Consider the following 27,562-nt stretch of genomic DNA (forward strand, 5'->3'; position numbering starts at 1 on the left):
ATCTAAATCATCTCATGTCGTGGCTTGGTGCTTCGCTGCCTTGGTCCCTTGTGTGGTACGGTAATAACAAAGCTGGGCAGTGCCATTATAAATAATCGCTGCTCAGACCTAGCAGTCTCTTGTCTTCGAATGCTACTGATGCCGGGACTTACTCCGTGCCAGCTGAAGGTTCCATGTGGGCCTACCAGCTTCGTCGCTTCAGCTTCTTCTGCTAGCTGCCGGTCTATGAGTCGCTACTGCACCTGATGTTTAGGGGCTCGAACCGAAACTACCAAGACGAAGACATCTCCTAGGTGACATTGTCCTATATCTGGGCCTCTTCAACGGGTCTTGGGTTTGAGACCTGAATGCCAGCGCCCCACGCACCTAACCTATTGTGGGGCAGCCAGGTGTCTTATCACACACGCACCTGCTGCCTGCCGAACACCTGACGTCATCCCCTCCACTAGAACTCGTATATAATAGGCTTCAACTTCCGTCACGTTTTCCCCAACTCTGACGATTCGGCAATGTTTACCTTGTGGGTGGTTAATCTGCTCAAGCAACTTTTTACAATAATGTTTATAGAATATTTGATATCGCATGTATGAAGCGTACTGAACAGTAATTATTGTGTATACAGGTATTTAGTATCCTCTTTTAACATATCTGAAAAATTTAAAAGTAATGTTACAGCTGTAGAAATGTCAGCTCGGAACTTGCGTCGTAGTTTGTAAATATTAAATGTAATGAAGGTAAAGAACTCGATACCAATGTCTTCAAATGTGGGCGTATGCAGTACCAACATGTGCCGATTTATCAGTTTTTATCCGTATATAGACACTTGTAAAAGTGATGTCTATTTTTCAGTCATAGGTATGCACTTTAAGAAATGCGGCATTTTTTAAGTATAGAGAGGGAAAAGTTTAGTTTCATAACGTAGTGAAATGAATTTTTATTAATAGTTTCATCTATAATTTAACCAGTGTTCATTTTATATACTTCACAAACCGAGTAATAAAATTTTATTTTTTGAAGGTTATGTGATTGCGCAGGTTCCCTAAAATGTTCAAATGTGTGTGAAATCTTATGGGACTTAACTGCTAAGGTCATCAGTCCCTAAGCTTACACACTACATCACCTAAATTATTCTAAGGACACACACACACACCCATTCCTGAGGAAGGACTCTAACCTCCGCCAGGACGCAGGTTCCCTCACAACGACCGATTCGTTCTACCGTATGTTCATAACAAATGGGGTAAAGTATTATTCAGTTTGTGTATATATGTTTATAATAAAGAGGATAAATACATCATATTCCTCTGCACTTTGCCGGCTGGAGTGGCCGAGCGATTCTAGGCGCTACAGTCTGGAACCGCGCGACCGCTACGGTCGCAGGTTCGAATCCTGCCTCGGGCATGGATGTGTGTGATGTCCTTAGGTCAGTTAGGTTTAAGTAGTTTTAAGTTCTAGGGGACTGATGACCTCAAAAGTTACGTCCCATAGTGCTCAGAGCCATTTGAACCTCTGCTCTTTACCAATTGTGAAAATATCACAGGAATCGAAAAATTCTGAGACGAACTGCTACAGTATACATAGTTTTCGACTGCGGGAAGATACGCAACTGTACACAATTCGTTTCATATTTATAACTACTTTTATTAAAGTATATTTACGATAGACAACTTAGCGCCAGATTCTCTCTCCCAATTTTTCTCCGTTCGGAGTCGCTTAGAAATTTAAGGGTTCGAAAACCATTTTTGAAATAGTTAGTGCAGTTCACACCTGAACGGCCACCCATATTCACGACGAATTCTAAAATAATTTTTATTAGAAATCTCCACTCGAATTGCCACTCATATGTAAACAAGTATGAATATCCTATACTACTACTTCCAAGTAGCAGCTCTCGTTTGCTACCAGAGTAGTAGGTCTTTCGCCACTGGATGCACTGTTCAGATTCCAAGCGGCACTGCGCGGCCAGGTGCGGATACTGGTTCGCTTTTGTACGATTTTTTTTCTGGCAACATAAGCTCAGCCACTATGTTATTAGAGAGGGGCTGGTGATGGCATAACAAAATATCGAAACCAGTTGCTTCTGGAACAAATCAGAGATGAAAATGCAGCTGTTGTTTTATTTATAGCTAATTATACAAAGTTCTGTAGTCAGAGCTAAGCGACGCTTGAGGTAGTAATTTTTGAAAACATTTTATGGATAATAAAACGGCGATCTTAATGGAAAAGTATTGAATTGATATTAGAACAGTCTTGATCGCAACAGAATATTTATTAGAGAAACAGCAACCAGTTTCAGGCCATATGCACCAGGTCTCGTTAAATAAATGGATACTTATTTTGCAAAGTAAAGGTACACTTGCGATTAGTCTTTTTTCTAATGTTACAAACACGCAAACACGAAAATGTTGAATGAGTCGTTTGATTTTGCACGTGCAACTGAAAAACATTTCAACGCAAACTAAAACTAAACAATGCCGCCCGCCCGATGTGATGGTTGGCTGAGTTGAGCGTCAGCGTGCGTCTCGCTGTCGTATATTACTCGCTCTCTCTTCTCCACGCTGCCGCAGTCACGCACTCGTTTCCAATGTAATCGAATGCAATGAGTATAGGCAGGTGGGAGATACGTCTAATCAATTATTTGGTCTGTTTGCCAAAGCGGGACTCCTTGCTCTGTCTGGGGAGAACGGGACAGACAGCCTGAAAGCGGGACTGTTCCGCCCCAAGCGGGATGTAAGGTCACTTTAGTCATGACTCATGACTGCGCAAAGCAGTGGCTGCCAGCCTGGGGTAATTGCGCCCTGAGAAGTAATTGTGACAGAAGCCCTAACAACAGGGGACTAAAGTACTAGCATATGTAAAACTATGAAATAGTCCATTGACAATGGCTAGGCACTAGAGTTGTCGTTCGTGCATGCAGGATATCTGCGCCGTTCACCGCTGCCACCTGCCATCCAGGTGCATACGGTATGAAGATGGTCGCTATTTGACCGAAACTTGCTGCCATTTTCTAGTACACGTTCTATTGCCATAAAGACTGTTCTCATTTCAATTTTACGCATCTTGAGATGGTGCAAAGACCGACATCACTGGACCATAGATGAGTGAAAACTAGTGATTTGGAGCGGTGAATCATACTATACCCTTTGGTAATCCAACTGAATGTTTTGGGTATGACTGCGTGGCGATCGTTACTTGCCATCATATGGAGTAGAGAGGAGGTGGTGTTACGATAGGAGGGTGTTTTTAGTGTTTATGGTAGGCTTCCATTATAGCTCTGAGGAAAACACAAAAAGCGGAAGGATAGGACGCATTTTACGGTATTGTGTACTGCGTACAGTAGATCAGGAGTCTCCAAACTACAACCCGCGTTAGCTGGCCGGACATCCCCGGTATCCGGCCCGCCAAACATTTGAGGTAGCACCTATTCTGCCAACAACTGAGTTTCGAAGCCTATCGCGACCAATACACCGCGATATTGGCTCTGCTACTTGCTACAAGACTACATAACTAAACTTTTTGTAGCGCCGCTTGAAATAACAATACGTTGACATACTCTACCTCTGTTGCGTCTTGCAGTATTAGTGTTGCTAACAATGATTTTGAAATTTCGTTAACTTTTCAGGAAGCTTTCGTGAAGAATCTGCAGTAAGATACTTTTTTGTCGGTGAAATTCGCCAGAATAAAATACGCCAGAATTTCGGTCACGTACGTCCACCAATCAAAATTATGTAATTAAATAAAAGTCGTAGTTCGTTTCAGTGCTAGCTATTACCATAACCTTAGATTTTTGCGATTTCATCTTTCCTTTAGCCTTACATTACATTACATCATGGAGTGCTAGGGTGCTTTAATCCCACTAGGTAGATCTTGTCCCTTATGACTTCTTGGAAGAGTGGCCCGCGGACTGAAAAGATTGGAGACACCTGCAGTAGATAAACAGTTCGGAGTCGATCGACTGTATCAACTTCACCTTGCATCCTGTCATAGTGGAGCAACTATGAGGACATTTGCATTCTTGAAATTGACTGGCCTGCCCAGAGACCTCACCTGAAACCCATGAAACACCTTTGGGATGAGTTAGGACGTCGACTTTGCTCCAGACCTTAGCGTCCAGCATTCTACCTTTTGGCTTTGGCTCTTGAGGAAGAAAGGCTTGCCATTTCTCGACAGGCAATCAGATCCCGTATTGAAAGTGTTCATAGCAGAGTTCTAGCTGGACACACCCCACATTAGTGTCCACTAATGAGCATCCGGATGCAACAGGAAGGCTATATTTATAAATGGTAGTCAAGGCATGCTCTGACGCGAGCGCATGCTAAATATTCATTCCTTCACGACTCTTCAAAGTTAATTATTTAAACAAAATATTTATCAACGTTTCTCAGCGGTTGAATGACGCTTTGAAACCTGGAGTGCTGGGTGGTGGAGCCACGCGGTCTTGGCGCCTCGTCACGGTTCGCGCGGCTCCCCTCGTCGGAAGGGCATCCGGCCACCCCTTAATCATGCCACATCCGACCTTAACCACGCCGACCCTGCGCATAATGCGGGACAAAGGCACTAGCAAAAGAAGGTAAACACAAAAGGATACAATTCACTTTTGATCGCAAAATGAAATTTTTAAAAAAAGTTATTACTATTATTACTATTTTGTGAGACTGTAATAGTGTTTACACGAGTTATCAATATTTATTTATTTATTTTAGAAGTTGTAACATTAACAAGTGAAACAATTTGGTGGGGATTACAAGTTATGAAAACGAATATATGAACATCATCTTCAATAATCCATCCATTACTAACATACTTTGTGCTTTGCACTGTCAATCACAGTGAAAGTGAGGCATATACAGGGTACCTCTCCTAAGAGTCTTCGGGAGCATTTTCTCTGGTGTTTTAGCAAATATCTGCAATTATGTTTTTGCATTGTATACCTGGAATCAGCCCAAATAAAAAATGCTCGTCACGTCTGATACTTTTACAAACAAAGTTATTTTTAAAGAGGAATTGTACGTGGCCATTCGATAGATTTCTCAAGTACGATATTTGTTTAATCGATATGTACAAACAGGGACAGTGAAAGATGGAGAATAACCAGCACTCCAGCAGCGGCAGCACTGCCCTTGCTCGCGCTGACAGCTACCGCCAAGCATGCAGCGTTGCTGAGTCGCCGCTGGACTACTGTATATTCTTTGTTTTACTGTCGCTGTTAAAACACATATCGATAAAATTAATGCCGGCCAGTGTGGCCGAGCAGTTCTAGGCGCTTCAGTCTGGAAGCGCGCGACCACTACGGTCGCAGGTTCGAATCCTGCCTCGGTCATCGATGTGTATGGTGTCCTTAGGTTAGTTAGGTTTCAGTACGAGTAGTACTAAGTTCTAGGGGACTGATGACCTCAGAAGTTTAGTCCCATAGTGCTCAGAGCCATTTTGATAAAACTAATACTGGAACTGACTAATCGGTGAGCGCTCTATCGAATGGCCTCGTAAATCTGAGATTTAAAAATAATTTTGTTTGTAATGAGAAACATACCAACACTTATTGTTCACTATGCGCGTCACATGAAACACGTGATGTGCAAGAAACGTTTGGGCAGATTCAAGCTACACAGTACAAAACCACATTGCAAATATCTACCGGAACACCAGAGAAAATGCAGCTACAACTCTGAGGAGAGACAACAGGTATATTACATATGTTTAAGTATTTCATGAAAATGCCTTCCCGGAGCAGCTGATCGATCTCGCAATAGACCAGATATTGTTTCAATATTCACTTCGCAACAGTATACGGACACACTGACAGCACTAACAGTAACTATGTAATAGCTACTGCACTGCTGTAGGGCCTACACAGTATTACGAGGCGTGTTTTTTAAGTAATTACTGTTTTGAAATTTAAAAAAACGTGCAAAGATATCTCAATAATTTTATTTTTACATGAAAGCCAGTATCTTGATCTACTTCTCTACATAATTACCGTCAATACTGAGGCACTTGTCATAACGTTGTAAGAAAGTGGGTGAGAGCATTTAAAGGTGGCCCCACAAATGTGCATGATAAACAACGAAGTCTGCCGCCTGACTTGTTAACAACTACATCACCACTGTTTTGACTTCGTCATCGTCTTGAAGACACTGGCCGCCCAGGTGTTTCTTCAAGTGCAGGAACAGATGGTAGTCACAGGGCGCAAGATCGGGGCTGTACGGAGGATGATCTAGAGTTTCCCATCGAAAAGATGAGATGAGATCTTTGGTCTGATTCGCCACATGCGGACAGGCATTGTCTTGCAGCAAAACGATGCTCTTGCTGAACTTTCATGGACTGTTGCTTTGATTCTGGTGTGAAGTAGGCCACCCATGTTTCATCGCCCGTAACAGTTTGGCTTAAGAAATCATCGCCGTCGTTTTGGTACCGCTCAAGGAAAGTCAATGCACTGTCTAAACGTTTGGTTTTGTGCACATCCGCCAACATTTTCGGTACCCAACGTGCGCACAATTTTCGGTAATTAAAGTCCTCGGTCTGAGTGTCATACAAAACACAACCAGAAAGATTAGAAAAGTCATCCCGCGAGAAGGAAATCGTAAAGTGTCTGTTTTCTTTCACCTTATTGTCCACTTCCTGCACCTAACTTTCATTAACGACCGAAGGACGCCCACTCCGTTGTTCATCATGCACATTTGTGGGGCCACCTTTAAATGATCTCACCCACTTTCTTACCATTCCATCACTCATAATGTTTCCTCCGTAAACTGCACAGATCTCACGATGAATATCGATCGCTTTTAGGCCTGTAGCAATCTGTCTCGCGTGTGTAGCCCACACTTCACTGTCGGCGGGAATCACGATTATCGGAGGCATCTGAACCACTCAGTACATAACGTAAACAAAGAAGAATCAGACTGTAATGGCGTCAGTGCGTAGATTAAGGTCCAGGCTTTCATGTTAAAATAAAATTGAGATATCTTATCACGTCTTTTTGTAATTTCAAAGCGGTTCTTGCGTAAAAAACACGCCTCGTACTTTGTTAGTGGCTGTTGTCAGACACAAAGCAATGGCAGCATCAAGTTTTCCAGTTCCTGCCATTTCAGAAGTAAGGAGCCCAACAATCAAGTGATTTACAAACAGGAAGTGTAGTGCAGACATTTTAACGTGGTCGATTTTAAATGGGGATGCAGTATGTATACCAACTGTCTCATCGAGTCATTAGTTTGTAGTTTAGTAAAACACCTACAAAATGTAAGCACTGATTATCTTTCATCGTTTTAAAAAACAAAAGTGTACAAAGAAAATTCCTTTTCATTCTAAAGTTCAATTAGGCGTTAATGTTAATGGTGGCGGGGGGGGGGGGGGGGGCGGCGGAGGTTACTGACTAATATCTGATTGTACTCAGGGTTAGTGTCAGGTAGTTTGGGAGTGGCTGCCGTAAAGGTTTAACTGGCTGCAATGTTCATCTATCGGGTCCTGACATGTTGGCCAGATGAAGTGAGAGGTTCCGTCAGAATCGCCCGGAGAAAACGGAGTACCGCGTCGCCGCTTCGCTCCAGCGACTCTTATCCGCACGGCAGACAACGGGATCACCGCGCCGCGCGCAGCAGCGAAAGAGAGACTGCAGTGGACTAGTGAGCGCCCAGTAGCTGCGGGACCAGGCGCCGTAGGCTGCGTAATATGTGGCCCGCTACACTCGCTCCAATTTCGACCGCCGTACCCGCCAGTGGACCGTTAGCCCAGCGGCCAGAAAACGCTGCAGTGCACGAATGACGGGAAGTTGCCGTCGGTCATCTCTGCGGTGCCGTTGCTATCGGTTATCTGCCACTTCGTACGTAGGCGCGAGGCGGCGCAGTGGCTAGCATACTGGACTAGCGTTCGGGAGGACGACGGTTCAATCCCGTGTTGGCCCACCCTGATTTAGGATTTCTGATTTTCCTAAATCGGCTCAGGCAAATGTCGCGACACTTCCTTTAAAAGGGCACGGCCGACTTCCACCCCATCCTTCCCTAAACCGATGAGACCAACCTCGCTGCTTGATCCTCTCCCCCAAATCAAGCAGGCAACCAACCACGTCGTGTGTGTGTGTGTGTGTGTGTGTGTGTGTGTGTGTGTGTGTGTCGAATGTCATAATTACAGACAGGAAAATTTTGCGTAAACGATAACGCGAAAAACAGCGCGAAATCTGCGGTTTTTAGCGGTATTACCCGAAGTCGGTGACTTTTTACAAAATATTTGCTTCTGACGAAACAGTCACGATAAGTAATCATCACAAGGAAGATCGTTGACACTCCAACCAGGTTGGTTAAATTTATTTTTACAAAATGTAGCGATATTTGCATTTTTCCCCCTTGGCGTGTTGTAAATCTGAGGGCAGCTCTTCATTAACATTCGTAATTGATAGTTGTAGAACGCTGACATTTTTCCTGAAGGCTGAGGTTCGCATATAATTTTAGAACTAGCAGCCCGCCCCTGCTGATTCTACTACCAGACGACTTGTCTGGCTTATCGGTAATAGATGATATACACAAACTTGTGAATCAGTCTGTCTATTCGTAAAAATCGTTTCAAAATCCCTACAGTAGTTCCTGAGATCAGCCTCCACACACAGGAAAACGCGGTGGGGGATGTTCATTTAGTAATATGTGTAAATGACAGTCTCCTGTAAAGAATTATGGCTGTAGACGTGATGTAAATGAAAATTCGCTGCTACCGATGAACTACGTTATGGTTACAGTTTTTTGGAATACTTCAGTTACAAGTTAAATGTTCCCTGTGGGCAGTTTGTCGCCTGCAGTGGGGAGGTCTGTGGGCCAGATTCAAACCGCTCTCGCGGCAAAGGAGGCGCTCTCGAAGTGAGAGCGGAGTGTTTGACAGCGCCGTGACGTGACCGACAGTGTCCTTGGCCCGCTGCTAAAAGCTGCGATTTTGCTCATTGCCGCTTCGACGGAGTTGATTGTCGGCTGGGGGTTGTGAAGATTGCTCGTTGAAAAAACTGTCTCCGCGTAATGCACGGAACCAGACTTCTTCTCGGCATTTGAATTTGCAAGGAGCCTGTGTTCACTGTGGCGACGGGCTGGGCTCCTGTCTGTCACTTCCAAAAACCGGGTGCAGGGGCATTTGGTGTACAGCATCCGTTGGTTCCTGATTCTTAGCAAACTCTTCATTATGGTGAGTGTGTCATTACCGGGTACATGATTACGTTTTGTTCCGCGGTGGCTATTATAACTCCCCAACCTGGTTATCCATGTGACATGTGAACATCTTCATTCACAAATACTTTAAATGATATCACTCAATTTACGTTTCTGTGAATGTGTGTGATTAAACTAACGGTGTTCGAGCCGTTTAACTTTGGCTACACTTACAATTAAAATTTGTTACTTATTTAGGAATCGGATTCTTCATGCGCAAAGTTCATCTTTTTCCAGTGTATCTACAATATCTATTTGTGTTGCTTGTACTGTGGGCTCAGCCAAAGACCCCTGGGTACGATAAATGCCTTCACCGAGAGTGTCTATTCCCTTCCGCACTTACGTGAAGAAAGGGAAATTATTTGGCTCTGCAACTCCCACTTGTATGGTACTTTGATTTTAATATCGTCAGGTTATTCCGATTGCTTCGAACCAGTGGTCTTCCTTCTAATTATCTGCAAACAGTCACGTGATGCTGGATGGCTGACGTTAAAGACCTGTTAGGTATTATCAATATGTTTTTGAAACGTATAATATGAAATATGCAGGTTAATTTTATATACTTGTGACCTGATTAGACCTCTGTGCTAAGCATCTATCAATTTTTTAATTTACTATTCTCAAAAATATTTTTTTTAGTTTAATTCAGTCAATTCTGAAATTTATGTAATAGCTACTAACAGTTTTGTTGGACATTAATTTAATTAATTCCGGGGTAGCTGCTCAGACTATCTTGCATCACTTTCTGTGTTTTAGTAAACTGGTTTGTGCTTTTAATAAATATGTTAATACATTTGTGGCCCAGTATCCTTCTACTCAGCGCAAGCTCCCCACGACATTGCATTAAAAGAGAGTGAAGATTGTTTCTTTATTGAGGGGAAGAGGAATTTTGGCGATGGCACCACTAAGGTCAAACAGATATATAAAAGGACAAGCAGCTCAGTCTGAGGCGAAGGAAACACTTAAATTCACTGGATTGCACTTTCAAACTACGCTGGCATCTCTCACAGTAACAGATCATTCTCAGCACCGTAAGTTTTTGTTTCAAGCATAAGATGATAATGATGAATTCAGCCAAAAATAAAGAACACACAATACTTCAGAAATAAGCCATCAGAAACCAACACAAAGACTGGTAAAAAGTAACACCACAATTGGAAAAAATACCGAATTTTGCAAAAATGCACTAATACTGAAAAAAATTGTAGCTACTAAAATTGGCAAAAAGTAACACCGAAACTGATCATAGACTAAACAGATTTTTCTGTCATAACATATTATAATTCCACGAAGTAAAAAATTAAAATCAGTGATAAGATCACAACTTCTAGGATGTGTTTTGAAAGTGGGTGCCCACTGGAACGGTGTTACCGTTCTATTTATCTGAACACAAAATATGAACCGTACAAGTAAACAACTGCAGCATAATACACGCTTCTGGCTGACAGCGGTTACGCAAAGATTCAGCACTGTGAAATACTGCAAAGTCCGTGGTATATGCGACAATTAGTCAGCCAGAGTCAAACACCAGAACCGGACCAAGTCCGCAGCATACGTTGTTAACAGGGAGGGAGCCGTCGTATACCCGGTAACCATCCATGCAGAATACTTAACTGACTTCCTGTCGCTCCGGACATCACGGATACACACCACGATAAAGACGGGCCGCGGTGTGTACGTCACAGCAACTGACACTGCAGGTCTTACGAGTGCCAGCAGCCGTCTCCGGCGGGGAGCGAGCAACTGTTTCAGAGATTCTTAATAGCGCCTTTGACATGTTGATTTCCCGTGGGCCCTGCACGGAGGCGAGCGTTCCTAAAGTATGGCGGACAAGGCGACTAGTGTGACATCACAAGTTCGTTCCGGGACCCGTATCTCTCGTTGGCTCCGATACACATCACGTGATGTCTCGTCGCGACAGGGACTGTCTCTCCGCCCCCGGCTGTGTGCTCGCTGCCGGTCGCGAGGGTATGGCGCCGTGGGATGTGGAAGCGAGTGGATGGGCTCGCTCTCTGACAAGATACCGCAGTCGCTGGATAGACTAGCTCTCATCTACAGGTAAAATATGCAAGACATTTTTAAACAGTTAACACTTTAACAGCCTCAAACACCGCAAAACCGTCGGATTAAACGGTTTCTGTATAAATATAAATACAGAAAACTGCAGACAGTCACTTTTTCTGAAATTCTTCTTCATTCCATAAACCGCATATCTAAACTTTACAGGATCATCTTCGGATGATATATAGCAAGTTGCATGACCATTTCACAGCGTAATTCTGGGTGCTACGTCTGTGACAAAAATGTAAAAAATGTTTTAATGTATCGGCATAGGTAATGTGTATACGGCGAATAATATCCAAAAGTGAGCTCTGTACTTACTGCGACGGTATGGGCGGCCTTGTAATTCGTATGCACCTAGCAGCTTCCACTGCGATTGTCTATTAATTACAGGTCACTCATTTTATACAGAGTGTTCGAAAGTTCCCGCTACGAACTTCTAGGACTCGTAAAGGGTAGTGAGTACATAATATTTCGATTTGAAACCCATGTCCAAAAACGTAGCGTTTCTATGCTACAGCCGTTTGAAAACATCTTTACTAGGTAGGTACGCAACAGGGCAGTTATTGTGAGGAATGGTTACATCGGATAGCCTGATATCATTTGACGTCAGTCCTACCTCTCTGGCCTCGTTCGAGCCACATTCACGTGCCTAGAATGTTAGAGTAACGACATGATCCTTCCGAAAGACAAACTTAGAAAGTGTATTTTTTGCCCAAACATACACTTTTTTAAATGAAAGTGTAAGTAGGCTGTTTAGGTTTTTATGTTAGTAAAGCCACGTAGCGCTCTGTATGAAAATCACTGACTGCGCTGTGTGCAGTCTGTGGCTAGTTTGCATTGTTGGAATATTTGCTATTGTAGTGTTGGGCAGTTGATGTGAACAGCGCGTAGCGTTGCGCAGTTGGAGGTGAGCCGCCAGCAGTGGTGGACGTAGGGAGAGAGATGGCGGAGTTTTGAGAGCAGATGATCTGGACGTGTGTCTATCAAGACGGTAAATTTGTAAGACTGGATCTCATGAACTGCTATATATATTATGACTTTTGAACACTATTAAGGTAAATACATTGTTCTGTCAAAATCTTTCATTTGCTAAGTATGCCTATCAGTAGTTAGTGCTTTCAGTAGTTAGAATCTTTTATTTAGCTGGCAGTCGTGGCGCTCGCTGTATTGCAGTAGTTAGAGTAACGAAGATTTTTGTGAGGTAAGAGATTCATGAAAGGTATAGGTTATTGTTAGTCGGGACCATTCTTGTGTAGGGATTATTGAAAGTCAGATTGCGTTGCGCTAAAAAAATATTGTGTGTCAGTTTAAGCACAGTCCTGTATAATTGTTCTAAGGGGACGTTTCATATGTCGACCCTTAGCCCCGAGGATACCTGACTGGAATCTTCTGATTTTTTTCTTGTTTGTGTAATTAGTGTAGATTTTGTTTATTGCTTGCGCGTAATTGTAGAGAGAATCTCCTTTGTAGTCTTTCACTGTTGTTCAGTAAAACGGTTGTGGCATGCATTTAGATTTGCACCAAGTATTTTGCAGCTGCGCTTGCAATTAACTAGATATTATTTTCAGTGCTAATGTGTTCTCTTATTTTGCTCTTCAAATTGTGGTTTTCTGTGTTGTTGTGTGAAATATTGTGACAATAATGTCGTGTGAAAAACTTAATATTTGGCTCCAAAGTAAACTGAGAAATGACGGTGAAGACGAAAGCAGTGTGTTAGCGCCACCATGTAATGTTACGTTGTCTGGGTGTTATACTGCAACTACTGTAACTGGTTGAAAATATTGATAAGTAATTGCCGCGTTTCTCAGTACAAGAACGAACTGCATTCTTCCAATACAAAATTAGCATGTCGGCTTTTACTGCATAGATAAACGCCATCGTCCACTGCTTGGACCGTCACATAATAACCGACTAGCAAATCGTAGCGCACTCAAGGAACACACAAGCACGCTGTAAGCAAACATAACATCAAACCTAGCAAGTATGAAGGTAGAACGGCACAGACAAGTGTCGATGTGGAAACCGTTGAAAATACGATAACTCCTAAACGACTGGCACTAGAATACACAACTGACATTCTAATATACCCTACTTTTGTTAATATCAATAGGCTCCCTCCCCCAGCACCTTCTTCCCCTCTTGGCAGGTCCCCGGACTCGCACACGTAAAGTGGACATTCGCGCGCCGGAGATCATCGCCATCAGTTTCTTGTGCGCGTGCCATCGTGTTTGTGTTTGTGTTTAGTGTTTTTCGCCGTCACGGCTCCTTCGTTCACCAGGACCGTCTAGTCATCAGTGTTTGTGCGCAGTGCCGACAGTTTTTCGTGTTTTTTCGTCGAGTGTGAACGGCTTCGTGTTTTTAAATTTTTGTCTGTACTGTTTTTAACCACCAATCTCTTACCCTTTTCTCTTCATTGTCTCTTTTATTGAAATGCTTGTGGCTGAAGAGCGGAGTAGGTTTATCCGCTGCCAGCCCACCTTTATAGAGGTGCAAAATAACAAAGAAAAAAATATCAATAGGCATTGTTCCACTTAAAAAGTGTATATTTGCACAAAAAAAAAAATTTATTATTTTTTTTACTAACAAAATGAACGCCTACCTGCTCCTCATTCTGTGAAAACCGCACATCAATAGCACTTTCCATTACCGCAACATTTGCAGTGCAGGTTTTACGCGATCCACCCTGTATCCTCGTAATAAATATGACACTTACTGCAAACTCCGGTTGTAATTTTACAATTAATATAATGCCCTTGTATCCTCTAACTTGATAAGAGACATTCGTGCAGTGACCTTCTATATTGATATAGGTAGCTAAATAAAATAAAATATAATAAATAAATACAATAATCAAGTTTCGAACTTGGGCCGTCAAAATGACAAACTGCGACGTTAGCCACTGTTCCGCTAAACCTAGCGCACGCTAAAGGGCATCTACATTACCTCGAAAACTTTGACGCCGTATTCTCAGAAATGCTCTAATATCTACGGATAAGCCGAGACACGTGTTTAATTACTACTCCTCTTTCACTGAGTAGGAAATCGGTTTATGGTACTTGCCGTGTTCTTTTCGTGACTTGATAATTCTGCCCAATAAAAATCAAATTGCCGTCAGGAAACCACATCGATCTCCTTCCTTCTCCTCAATCCTTACTCACTAGTGATATCTGCAGGGTCATGAAAATCAATAGACAGTTCTTATACTTTAGAACAGGCATTCAGAAGTGATGAAATAAATTGTACATGATGTGCAGCGGCAATTTCACATCTCAGAACTAGAGTCGAGCACAAGCAGCTTGGCACAATTTCCTATAGTAATTACAGTTTCTAATGTAGCCCATGCATAGAAAGCGTTCTAAATAATAATTAATTTGTGAAGAGATGAAAATAGATTAGTTACAAGCGTATTAACTCTGGCAGCCGGGCTGGGTGACCGAGCGGTTCTAGGCTCTACAGTCTGGAACCGCGCGACCGCTACGGTCGCAGGTTCCAATCCTGCCTCAGGCATGGATGTGTGTGATGTCCTTAGGTTAGTTAGGTTTAAGTAGTTCTAAGTTCTAGGGGACTGATGACCTCAGAAGTTAAGTCCCATAGTGCTCAGAGGCATTTGAACCATTTTTAACTTTGCCAATAATAATTAATTTCGCTATAATTTATTGTGTATTCATACAGTTCGATAACTACTGAGGTAAAATTCTACAGCAAGTCCACACTACAAAATGTACTATTCATGCACCAGCAGCCATACACTGTAGACTTCAGTCTACAACAGTAGCGTTTGGCTCTGTGTTAAGCTGCGTGCACAAGAACGTTATTTACTTTCGCTTACTGCTCAAAATGGTTCAAATGGCCCTAAGCACTATGGGACTTAACATCTGAGGTCATCAGTCCCCTAAACTTAGAACTGCTTAAACCGAACTACATAAGGACATCACACACATTCGTGCCCGATGCAGGATTCGAACCTGCGACCGTAGCAGCAGCGCGGTTCCGGACTGAAGCGCCTAGAACCGCTCGGCCACAGCGGTCGGCGCGCTTAGTGCTACGCCTGATATTTTAAACATAGATCAACAGTTAACTGTCATTCATTCGTCCTAAATTTATTGTGCAGAATTTTGGAAATTAATACCCAACACATGGTAAATGGAGAAGTGTTTCGTTAGGTCAGTTCCAAGCATTAGGTCAATAATACTAACTTGTAAAATCGTTTCTCAGATTGAGCACAGGTTATTTTATGTCATTTAATACGTCATTCGTCTTTGATATAATTCCTGTATACGTATAATGGTATTTAGCACCGTTTATCGGATTTCACTGTAAACTATAGGTCCCCGAACAGTTGGTTGTCGGTTTGCTTCTGTAATCTGTGGAATTCAGGGCCATTCCTACCAACGCGCTTTACTTACGAAATTTATGAAAACGAAGTAAAAAATTCTTGACATGACACACACAAGACGTTGATATCAACGACGTTTTCTTTTTTTCGTGGTGCTACATGCAACGCAATAACTTGACTAAACTTTGTTTACGTCATGTTTGTCCACTATATTAAAGCGATTAAGAGTTTGGCTGCTGACTTCAGACGTGGATGTAGACCAACCTTCAAAGTCATCCTCGTGAAGAACCTGCAAAAGTGCTACAACAGACGAAAACATCGTCAAAATACTAAATTCAGTAATCGACGATCAAATTACATAATATCTGCCCCCCCCCCCCTTCCATAGACGTATCGGAAGAAACCGACGATACATTTTGGATGCTCCATTCTGGGATGATCAACAAAAGCAAATGCCAAAAACGATTTTGTGAGAAGTATTTCGGCCGTCTTAAAAAGAATCCAACTGGTTTTGTGCGACCCCGCAAATCACAGACAAAACTGAATTTTCTCATTTCCAGGGCGATGTGTTTTAACTGTTAAAAACCATTCAAAAGCCAAGATGGCATAATTTTTTATTTAAGACGTGTTTCGGCAGTCACTGCTGTGATGTTCAGGTCTTTATCATCTTTTTGATGTAAAACATGTTCAGGTTCAGCGTAAAGATCTGAAGATGGCGGCAATGACTATTTAAACTGGACATTTTAAATTAAAAAAATTATGCGATTTTGTCTTTTGAATGGTTTTCAACACAGACAAGAGTAAACTAAGTAAATTTGCCGGTAGGTTATGCCCTTTTCTTATTCATAATTGACAACTAGCAAATATTACTTTAGCATTCTAAACCAATGTCAATGGGCTTGCCGCAGTGGTAACACCGGTTCCCGTCGGATCACCAAAGTTAAGCGCTGTCGGGCTGGGCTAGCACTTGGATGGGTGACAATCCGGTCTGCCGAGCGCTGTTGGCAAGCGGGGTACACTCAGACCTTGAGAGGCAAATTGAGGAGCTACTTGATTGAGAAGTAGCGGCTCCGGTCTCGTAAACTAACATACTGCCGGGAGAGTGTGCTTACCACATGCCCCTCCATATCCGCATCCAGTGACGCCTTTCGACTGAGGATGACATGGCAGCCGATCAGTACCATTGGGTCTTCTGATTCTAGACCAATGGGCCTGGACAGGAAAAGCGAAAGGTCTGTTTTATCTAGCCTGTGGTGCTCCTAGCAAAACAGGTCCACTGGAAATGGAAAAAATACAGTGTCTGAAGTACGACTTGTTGAAACAACCTCCTTGTTAGCCAGATGCGGAACCATTTTAACTCCATCTAATGTGACATTTACAGATATTTTGTGGTTGGAGACCGTCTTGAGTGAAACAAAGATATCGTGGGCGTAGCAGATAGGTATTTTGCAGACTTTCCGGAATATATTAAAAATTAGGTCTACATACATACCCCGCAATCCACCATACGGTGCGTGGCGGAGGGTACCTCGTACCACAACTAGCATCATCTCTCTCTGTTCCACTCCCAAACAGAAAGAGGAAAAAATGACTGCCTATATGCCTCTGTATGCGCCCTAATCTCTATCTTATCTTTGTGGTCTTTCCGCGTAATATAAGTTGGCGGCAGTAAAATTGTACTGCAGTCAGCCTCAATTCACGAAAAGAACGCCACCTTTCCTCCAGAGACTCCCACCCGATTTCCTGAAGCATTTCCGTAACACTCGCGTGATGATCAAACCTACCAGTAACAAATCTAGCAGCCCGCCTCTGAATTGCTTCTGTGTACTTCCTCAATCCGACCTGATAAAGATCCCAAACGCTCGAGCAATACTCAAGAATAGGTCGTATTCAGTGTTTTATCAGCGGTCTCCTTTACAGATGAACCACATCTTCCCAAAATTCTACCAATGAACCGGACGATCCGCCTTCCCCACAACTGCCATTACATACTTGTCCCACTTGATATCGCTCTGAAATGCTACGTCCAAATATTTAATCGACGTGACAGTGTCAAGCGCTACACTACTAATGGAGTATTCAAACATTACGGGATTCTTTCTCCTATTCATCTGCATTAATTTATTAGAGTTAATTTATTTAGAGTTGGCTGCCATCCTGTCCAAGTCATCTTGTATCCTCCTACAGTCACTCAACGACGACACCTTCCCGTACACCACAGCATCATGAGCAAACGGCCGAACATTGCTATCCACCCTATCCAAAAGATCATTTATGTAGATAGAAAACAACAGCGGACCTACCACACTTACCTGGGGCACTTCAGATGATACCCTCACCTCCGATGAACACTCACCATCGAGGACAACGTACCGGATTCTATTACTATTGTGTGTTGCTACTATTTGTATGTTGCTACTGCCATGCGGATAACATTTCACGCTGTCCTAGTATAACACGAACAGCAGAAGTTCATTCTGTATTTAAAATCGTGTTTCGACACATTTATGACCCACTGTAGTTGTTGTCTCCTTGTGCGTTGAGAGAAATGTGTTACCACCAGCCTTTAACAGCAGTGTCTTCAGCGATCGCAGTAGCGTTTCTTTCTCAGTAAATAGATCCTCCTCGTCGGAGTGGGTCCTAAGAGCGAGCCCAGATGTTTGTCTTGCTACTCAGTGTGAGAGGAATTCGTGAAAGCCGAGGTAGGTGCAGTAAGTCCCGTGAGTGGCCGACCCCTTTTAGGCAGGCTGCTGTGGCCTTGGTCCTGGTAGCCTGACCCGGTGCAAGCCCGGAACCTGCCCTGCTGGTAGCGCGGCTCGCGGGCCGCAGGAAGGTCAAGTCGATGCAGCCTTTTCGGTGGCACCAGCCGCTCAGTTTCCTGCACCGAGCAGTGTTCACGAGCAGCGGGGTGTGTGACCTCAACCCGTCGGCAACAGAAATATTATTTGACGTGAAAGGAAAGAGTAAAGAGAATTCAGATTTGTTTCTGCCCAATGTAATTTGTCTCTACACGTTGGAACTTTATTAGCGCCACCACACTCATATTGCTATGTGGCACAGTGGTCAACAAATTAGGGTCATACTAGGCAGAAACGGGATTGCAACCTCTATTCGGCCATACTGACATAGGTTCTTTGCGGTTTTCCTATAACACCTCAGCTTCTTGCCATAATTTGCCTTCTGGCATCCAGAATGGTAAATGTGCAAAACCAGCTATCGCAGAATTTAGGTTGCTTGGTTTTTGGGGGAAGAGACCAAACAGTGAGGTCATCGGTCTCATCGGATTAGGGAAGGGCATGGAAGGAAGTCGGCCGTGCCCTTTCAGAGGAACCATCCCGGCATTTGCTTGGAGCGATTTAGGGAAATCACGGAAAACTTAAATTAGGATGGCCGGACGCGGGATTGAACCGTCGTCCTCCCGAATGAGTCCAGTGTGCTAACCACTGCGCCACCTCGGTCGGTGCAGAATTTAGGAAATTGCTACTTGGTGTTCTTAATAAGAATCAGTGCGTCACAGACATATTCTTAGAGCGTATGAAGCTTTTGATGCTTTTGACAAAAGGATCCTATAAAATATGCTAGAATTATTAGCAATTAAGTAGGGTACCTAAGTACTGGTTCTAATCACACCTAACAAATAGCGAACAAAGTTTAGAGAGAACACAAACGTCAAAGAGGCAAACCGTTTACAGAAACGCTATCAGAATCTCGAGGTAGCATATTCTGTTCCCAAAAGCTTTCAGAAGAGTGTTAGTTATGGGGGGAAAATCTTTGCTGAGGACAGCAACGTAATAGTCACTGTAATTACAAAAGAACCTCGTGCAGAGACAGCAAATGCAACTTACAAGAAAGTTCAGAGTTCGTAAATATACAATAAAGTTATGTTGATCATAAAGAAAAAAATTGAAATTCAGTGAGAAGTGGGAAGAAAGACGCTTTTAAATTAAATGTAGGTGGTATCCCTGTAGACACCATAACAAACACAAAACTTTTAGGAATGAGTATTGATTATTAGATCAAGTGGTTACTTGCAAACGGAATATTGTCAAGATATGACCTCTGAGGTCGGTCATAAGTGTCTACCAACCAGCGTCTTTTAATTACATAACGTTCCTATATAACCTGCCAGGTTAGCAGAGAGCGCCAATGCGTTGCTTCCCGGACTCGGGTAGGTGCGCCGGCCCCGGATCGAATCCGCCCAGCGGACTGACGACGACGGGACGGTACGCTGGCCAGCGTGGATGTGGTTTTTAGGCGGTTTTCCACATACCACTAGGTCAATACCGGGTTAGTCCCCAAGTCCCGCCTCAGTTTCACAACTCGCAGACATCCGCAACTCGTTCGTACTGTTTCACGGTTTACACTAGACGCAGACTGCTGGGGTACACTCCGTAAGTCCCAGGGGTTGTAGAATGGCGACAGGAAGGGCATCTGGTGACCCTCTGTAACTAACTTTGCCAAATTCCATAGTAACAAACGAGACCCAATAGTAACTGCAGTGGGATCCGGATACAACAACTGTTCATATATACACAGAATTTCTAAGGGACACTGAGCTTTCCGCCACCGTGTTATAATGCTTCACGTCTAGATAAACTCAACATAATTTATGATAATTCTATGTATATAGATTGAAGCGGCGGGTGAAAATTTGTAGCAAGTCCCAGGTATTCTGCTTACAAGGCAAATGCCCAGCCACTAAACCACATTGGCACAGCGGTTCGTAGAACTGTATGGATTGCTCTGGCACGCCTCCTTCTTCGCCCCAGTCTATTGTAAATTACCCCTTACACGCGAACCGTTGTGCCAAGGTGGCTTAATGGCTAATGCACCTACCTACCTACCTACTAGGCAGAAGACCCGTGTTAGATTCCCGGTCTCAGAACCAATTTTCACTTGCTGCTTCAGTCTATATACATAAAACCATGTTTGTTTAATACCAGTAAAGTCTCAGAAGTTGCATCATTTTTTATTTGTATAAGATAATTCTCATTTATTATTCCGTCTCAGTTTCCCATTTTTAATTAGATTACACGTTTAGATCACTCTGGATCATCTTCGGGTCTAAGTAGTTACATCAGCAACCCGTCTACTCAGAACCACATGTCAAAGTAGAGTACTTTGATATGAGGTTCTGAATGGCCTAGATGGCGCGCTGCAGCAACTAATTAGATCTGTAGACGATCATTTTACATTTGAAAATGATCCAGAGTGATCTAAACATGTATAACAAATGTGCAACCAAGACGGAGCAATCAATTAGAATTATCTTAAAAACCAACACCGTTACTGCATCTCTCAAAACGATTACGTCGGCTAGAGTGTAAACGTAATTTGCCTCGCTTTATTCTTTTATCACTGCGAGGAACTAGACATCCAGTTCAGTGGGTAATGAACCGTACAGATGTGTTTGAGAGGGCCTCCAAATTGTACAAGATGCCAAATAAGAGAAAAGCGAATCTCATTATTCCTTTCTTAAAATATCTCAATACTTCGTGTGTGCATTTGAAAGTTTCCCTTTTTACGCGACAGAGATGTCGACTGACCATTGAGCACTCAACCTGCCATCTTCCCTACTTGTCTTGGGATGCAATTCGTCTAATTCAGCTAAGTGAAGGACTATTTTTATTATGCCATACAGTTTCGCTTGTTTTTATTTGTGAATACTTTTAATAGCTGCCACCACCAAGAAATAATGTTCATTTTGGAGAACTCTTCTGTCAAGTAGTATATTAAATACTTACTCCTCAATAATTACCAGTGGACCCACTAATTTTTAAGTGTTGGTAATCGACGAACACTAACTGAATATTAACAAGCAGAGCAGCTGCGTTCTTGAAGAGAGCAACTTGTTTGTCAGTTGTCGAAAACTATAATGGGCGGCTTTTTATCTCTGTGAGTAGTGTACCATTAGTGGCCTTGATACATCTCATAAGCTATATAGCATTAATTACATTTGACTATTAGTTTAGTCTGTATCAGACATGTAACCACAACCAACAGCGGGAACGCCTTGGGCCGCGGATCGGAGCCGCCAGGCGGGGAAGTCGTCGGCGGTGGAGCAGGCACCATCGGGTAAACACAGAACGAGTCGGACGACAGACCAACGACAACTGACGACAGCCGACCACTACCGACTATGAGCGACACACCTGGGAAGACAAACAACAGAGGCTTGTGGAAACAACACCAAACACCAAACATAAATCCACTCGGAATCAGAGCCAGGCAAATGTCAACAACGAGCAACGACCAGAACGCAGTACCGCCGAGATATAAACGAAATCCAGAGCGAGTACCAGACTGGCTGGACTAGGGCAGAGCGGGTCCCTCTATACGAAAGCGGAGGGAGCGGCTATTGGCCGCTGTCTGCACGTGGCTTAGCGGTGGCGCCCTCGCTGTGCGAGAGCCGCTGCGCGAAATAGACTCCGTGGAGGCGGAGCCCTCCATGGGCTGACCACGTGCATTTGTTCTGCCGCGTGTTCGACTTCCGCGGCGGAAGGTGCTAGAAGACCTGTATACGTCTACCTGCCTCCATGTGGAAACGTATTAATTAGAATGTGTTCCATGTCCCAAATTTGCCTCCCTAATGAAGGGATCTCTGGAGTACAGCACGTCATTAGAATTAACTTTACCATATGATTACAAAATTACTATTAAGGTTGTGTAATAGCTAAATTTGTTTTTAAATGTCTAATTATTAACAGGAACGACATCTTAGATATATACAGAACGTTTATTATGAAACGTCCTGGCGGATTAGAACTTTGTGCCGGGACTGGGACCTGAATACGATGTCTTTGCCTTCTTCCCTTTCTTCAGGACAGCTACCCCTGGAAATTTCGCAGAACATACGTACATATGTAAGGTAGGAGTAGAGGTACTAGCGAACATAAAGCTGTGAGGACAGAATGTGAGTCGTACTTGCCTCTCTAGGCTGGTGGAGCACTCGTCCGCGAACAGGCAGAGATCCCAGTTTCGACTCCTTTTCCGCCACACAGTTTTCTTCTGCCGGCGAACACTGCTGCAGAGTGAAAATTTAATTCGGGGAACATTTATTATGTCAGTGGTTGCTCATAATTACGGGACTGCGTCGTAATAGATGAAAGAGCACTAAAGGAGGAACGTGAGACAGAAATTGAGACGCTTAAGTACCAAATAGTAAGATGTTTGAAGAATCATGAAATGCTAGCCAGATCTCAAGTTTCTTCACTTTCCTCTGATTAGAGAAGTCCAGACGGAAAATCACAGACTAAGCAAAAGACAATGTATTATAGTTTTATATCATTTGTCCGACATTACGCACAGATAACGACTAGTAAGTGAGTAAAAACGACGAAGTACTAGTTCATACTCACTTTTTAATCAACGCAGCTACGTCTGAAACTAACAGCGTGGCTTAGCAGGCTGCATATTCCTCCTAAGATTTTTTCCCTACTCCGTGGACGAAAATTACGTAGTCTACTAAAAGTGTAGCGAAGGTAAAAGTTAAATGACAAAGTAATTGAATTGAAGTAAACAACAGTATCAGAATCTCGAAACTCATTACAACTTTTCCGAAAAAAATTTAATATTTCAGAGAAGAATAACTGCAGTTGCCATCTGATCACACATTTAATGTTAAATAGGACAGCTATTTGGTGTGCCTGAAGAGAATAGCACTCTCTCTCTCTCTCTCTCTCTCTCTCTCTCTCTCTCTCTCTCTCTCTCTCTCTCTCTGTGTGTGTGTGTGTGTGTGTGTGTGTGTGTGTGTGTGTGTGTGTGTCCGACCTCATGACAGTTGGCGGTTTTATACTCCGACGTTTCCCTTGCCTGGCTTGATTGGCAACGACCGATGGTTAGTCGTTCGGTCGGTCGTCTGTGGACGACGTGTATCTGGTCTTTCGACCGTTCCTACATATACATCTACGTGATTACTCTGCTATTCACTATGAAGTGCCTGGTAGAGGGTTCAATGAACCACCTTCAAGCTGTCTCTCTACCGATCCACTCTCGAACGGCGGGCGGGAAGAACGAGCACTTAAATTTTTCTGTGCAAGCACTGATTTCTCTTATTGTGATGATCATTTCTTCCTATGTAGGTGGGTGCCAACAGAGTGTTTTCGGAATCGCAGGAGAAAACTGATGATTGCAATTTCATGAGAAGATCCCGTCGCAACGAAAAACGCCTTTGTTTTAATGGTTGGCACTCAAATTCACGTTATCATGTCTGTGACACTATATCCCCTATTTCGCGATAATACAAAACGAACTGCCCTTCTTTGTACTTTTTCGATGTCATCCGTCAGTCCCACCTGATGCGGATCCCACACCGCACAGCAATACTCCAGACTAGGGTGGCAAACGTAGTGTAAGCTGTTTCTTTGGTAAACCTGTTGCACCTTCTAAGTGTTCTGCCAAAAATCGCAGTCTTTGGTTTAATCTACCCGCTATAGTATCTATGTGATCATTCCAATTTAGGTTATTTGTAATTGTAATCCCTAACTATTTAGTTGAATTTACAACCCTCAGATTTCTTTCATATCCCTCATTGTTTCTTCGATATGCAGATTGAACAGTATGGGTGAAAGACTACATCCCTGTCTTACACTTCTTTTAATCCCAGCACTTCGTTCTTTGTCTTCCTCTTGATTCTTGTACGTATAGTATATTATCCACCTTTGCCTACACCTAGGCCCTATTATTCTCAGAATTTCAAACATCTTGCTTCCACAGGGTCGACAAATCCTATGAACCATTATCGATTTCTCTTCAGTCTTACTTCCATTATCAATTGAAACGTCAGAACAGCCTTTCCGGTGTCTTTACCTTTCCTAAAGCGAAACTTATCGCCATCAAACAGATCATTAATTTTCTTTTCCATTCTTCTGTATATTATTCTTGTCAGTAACTTGTATATATGAGCTGTTAAGATGATTGTGCGATAATTCTCACACTTGTCAGCTCTTGCAGTCTTCGGAATTGTTTGGATGATATTTTTCCGAAATTCAGACGGTATTTTGCCAGATTGAAACATTCTACAAACCAACGTGAATAGTTGCTTTGTTGTCACTTCCCGAATGATTTTAGAAATTCCAGTGGAACGTTATCTATATCTTCTCCTTATTTGATCTTAAGTCTTCCAAAGCTCTTTTAAATTCTGATTCTAATACTGGATGCCCTCTCTCTTTGCTGTCGACTCATGTTTCTTCTTCCGTCACGTCGTCAAACAAGTCTTTCCCCTCGTAGAGGCCTTCGGTGCACTCTTTGCAACTATCCGTTCTCTCTCCTACATTTGACAATGAAATTCCCATTGAACTCTGAATGTTACCGCCCTTGCTTTTAATTGCACCGAAGGTTGTTTTGACTTTTCTACATGCTGAATCTGTCCTGCCGACTATAATTTCTTTTTCGATTTCATCGCATTTTTCATTCGGTCATTTTGTCTTAGCTTCTCTGCACTTAATATTTATTTCATTCCTTATCGACATGTATTTGTGTATTCCTGAATTCCCCTGAACATTTTTGTACTTCCTTCTTTCATCGATCAGCTGAAGTACTTCATTTCTTATCAATGTTTCCTTCGCAGTTGCCTTCTTTGTACCTAAGGTTTTCCCTGCAACTTCGGCGATTTCGCCCTTTTACAGATGTGCATTCCTCTTCAACTGTACTGCCTACTGAGCTCCTCATTACTGCAGTGTCTACAGGCTCAGAGAACTTCAAGCGGATCTCTTCCTCCCACAGTACTTCCGTATCCCATTTCTTCGTGCATTAAGTCTTCCTGATTAGTCTCTTGAACTTCAGCCTATTCTTCATTATTACTAAACTGTGATCTAGGTCTTTATCTGCTCCTGGGTACGCCTTACTGTTTAGTATCTGATTTCGGAATCTCCGCCTGACCATGATGTAATCTAACTGAAATCTTCCCGTACTTCCCGGATTTTACCACGTATACCTCCTCCTATTGTGATTCGTCATTAGAGTATTCGCCATTACTGAAATCTGCATGAAAATGCTGTGAAACGATGCGGCCATTTGGATGCACTTTAATAACTTTTCTTATCCTTGGCCACGCTTTTATTGTTTCCAGAACACTTCGCGCATTTCAACATTCCGTCATTTTCAAAGACAGTGTTATGCGAATGATATAAAACTGTTCATTAGATACACTATCAGTCAACATGCTCAATCAAAAGACAAATATAAGAACAAAACTTGTACATGTCTCATGATTGAGAATGTTGACGTGATATAATGTATCTAATGAACAATTATATATGATTGACATAACACTGACTTTGAAAACGGCGGACTGTCGGAACACGTAAGGTGTTTTTGGAAATAATAAAAGTGTGGTCAAGACATAAGAAAAGTTATTAAAGTGCAACTGGTATGTATTGTAGGACTCAAGTAGTCTTTCTCCTCTGTCGTTTCTACTACTGAGCCCATATTCTCCCGTAGCCCTTTCTTCTATTCTCTCCCCTACAACAGCATTCCAATTCCACATGACTATTAGATTTCCATCTTCCATTTCGTACTGAATCACCTGTTCAATATCCTCATATACTTTCTCTATTCCTTCGTCCTCTGCTTGCGACGTCGGCATGTATATCGGAGTTATTGTTGTAGGTGCTGGTCTGGTGTCTATTCTGGTGAGAACAACCCTATCACTCAACTATTCACAGTAACACACCGTGTGCCCTACTTTCCTATTCTTAACCAGTCCTACTACCGTTGTACTATTTTCTGCTGCTGTTATTACCCTGTACTCATCTGACCTGAAATCCATGTCTTCTTTCCATTTCACTTCACAGAGCCCCACTGTATCTAGATTGAGCCTTAGCATTTTCCTTTTCATATTTTCTAGCTTCCCACCCACGTTCAAGCTTCTGACATTCCACGCCCCGACTCGTAGAACGTTATCCTTTCGTTGGTTACTCAATGTTTCTTCCCCTTGGCAGCCCACTTCCCGAAATACGATTGGGGACTAGTTCGGAATCTTTTGCCAATGAAGAGATCATCTGGACACTTTTTCAACTACGGGCCACAGGTACTGTGGATGCACATTTTGTGGCTTCCGCTGCCTTCCGTATCCTCATGTTCTTTGCGTTTTCTGAGCCATCAGTCTTCTGACTGGTTTGATGCTACCCACCACGAATTCTTGTCCTGTGCCAGCCCCTTCATTTCAGATTGGCACTTGTAACCTACGTTCTCAAATATTTGCTGGATGTATTCCAGTCTGCCGGCCGGTGTGGCCGTGCGGTTCTAGGCGCTTCAGACTGGAACCGCGTGACCGCTACGGTCGCAGGTTCGAATCCTGCCTCGGGCATGGATGTGTGTGATGTCCTTAGGTTAGTTAGGTTTAAGTAGTTCTAAGTTCTAGGGGACTGATGACCACAGATGTTAAAGTACCATACTGCTCAGAGCCATTTGAACCATTTTTTTTTTTTAAATTCCAGTCTCTGTCTTCCTCTACAGTTTTTGCCCTCTACAGCTCCCTCTAGTACCATGGAAGTCATTCCCTCATGTCTTAGCAGATGTCCTATCATCCTATCTCTTCTCCTCGCCAGTGTTTTCGACACATTCCTTCCCTCTTCGATTCTGCGCAGAACCTCCTCATTCCTTACCTTCTCAGTCCTCCAATTTTCAACATTTGTCTGGCATAGCAGCTGGACATGAAGTATCTGAATAATTATAACAAAACCAATAGCTGTATTGGAATCCAATGTCATGTAATCTTTTTAACACATGCTACCAGTTTCGGCACCAAGTGGTATCTTCAGGCCCCAAGCGTAACCTTACCATCCGCAACCGCAATGACAAAGAGCAACGAACTCTTCAAATGGGAAGAGTTATCAAGCATGTACGCTACCATGCGCAAGAAATACAGTCGTATGCGGTATGACCATGCCGAGCTTGTTACTGCTGCGAAGGTACAGAATGCAGTTGATTTTGGGGCCGCTACAAATGACTCTGTTCGTTGCTGGAATACTTGCTTGATAAC

At 43.0% G+C, this 27,562-nt stretch overlaps 1 protein-coding gene across 1 annotated transcript in view; it reads right to left on the minus strand.

Annotated features, from left to right (window-relative positions):
* The window catches only part of LOC126278169 (phospholipase A1-like), a 286,583-nt gene that overhangs the window by 122,086 nt on the left and 136,935 nt on the right, over positions 1 to 27,562 (minus strand). The window lies entirely within an intron of this gene.

Source organism: Schistocerca gregaria, chromosome 6, assembly GCF_023897955.1.
Source record: "Schistocerca gregaria isolate iqSchGreg1 chromosome 6, iqSchGreg1.2, whole genome shotgun sequence".
In the NCBI taxonomy this organism is placed as follows: Eukaryota; Metazoa; Arthropoda; class Insecta; order Orthoptera; family Acrididae; genus Schistocerca; species Schistocerca gregaria.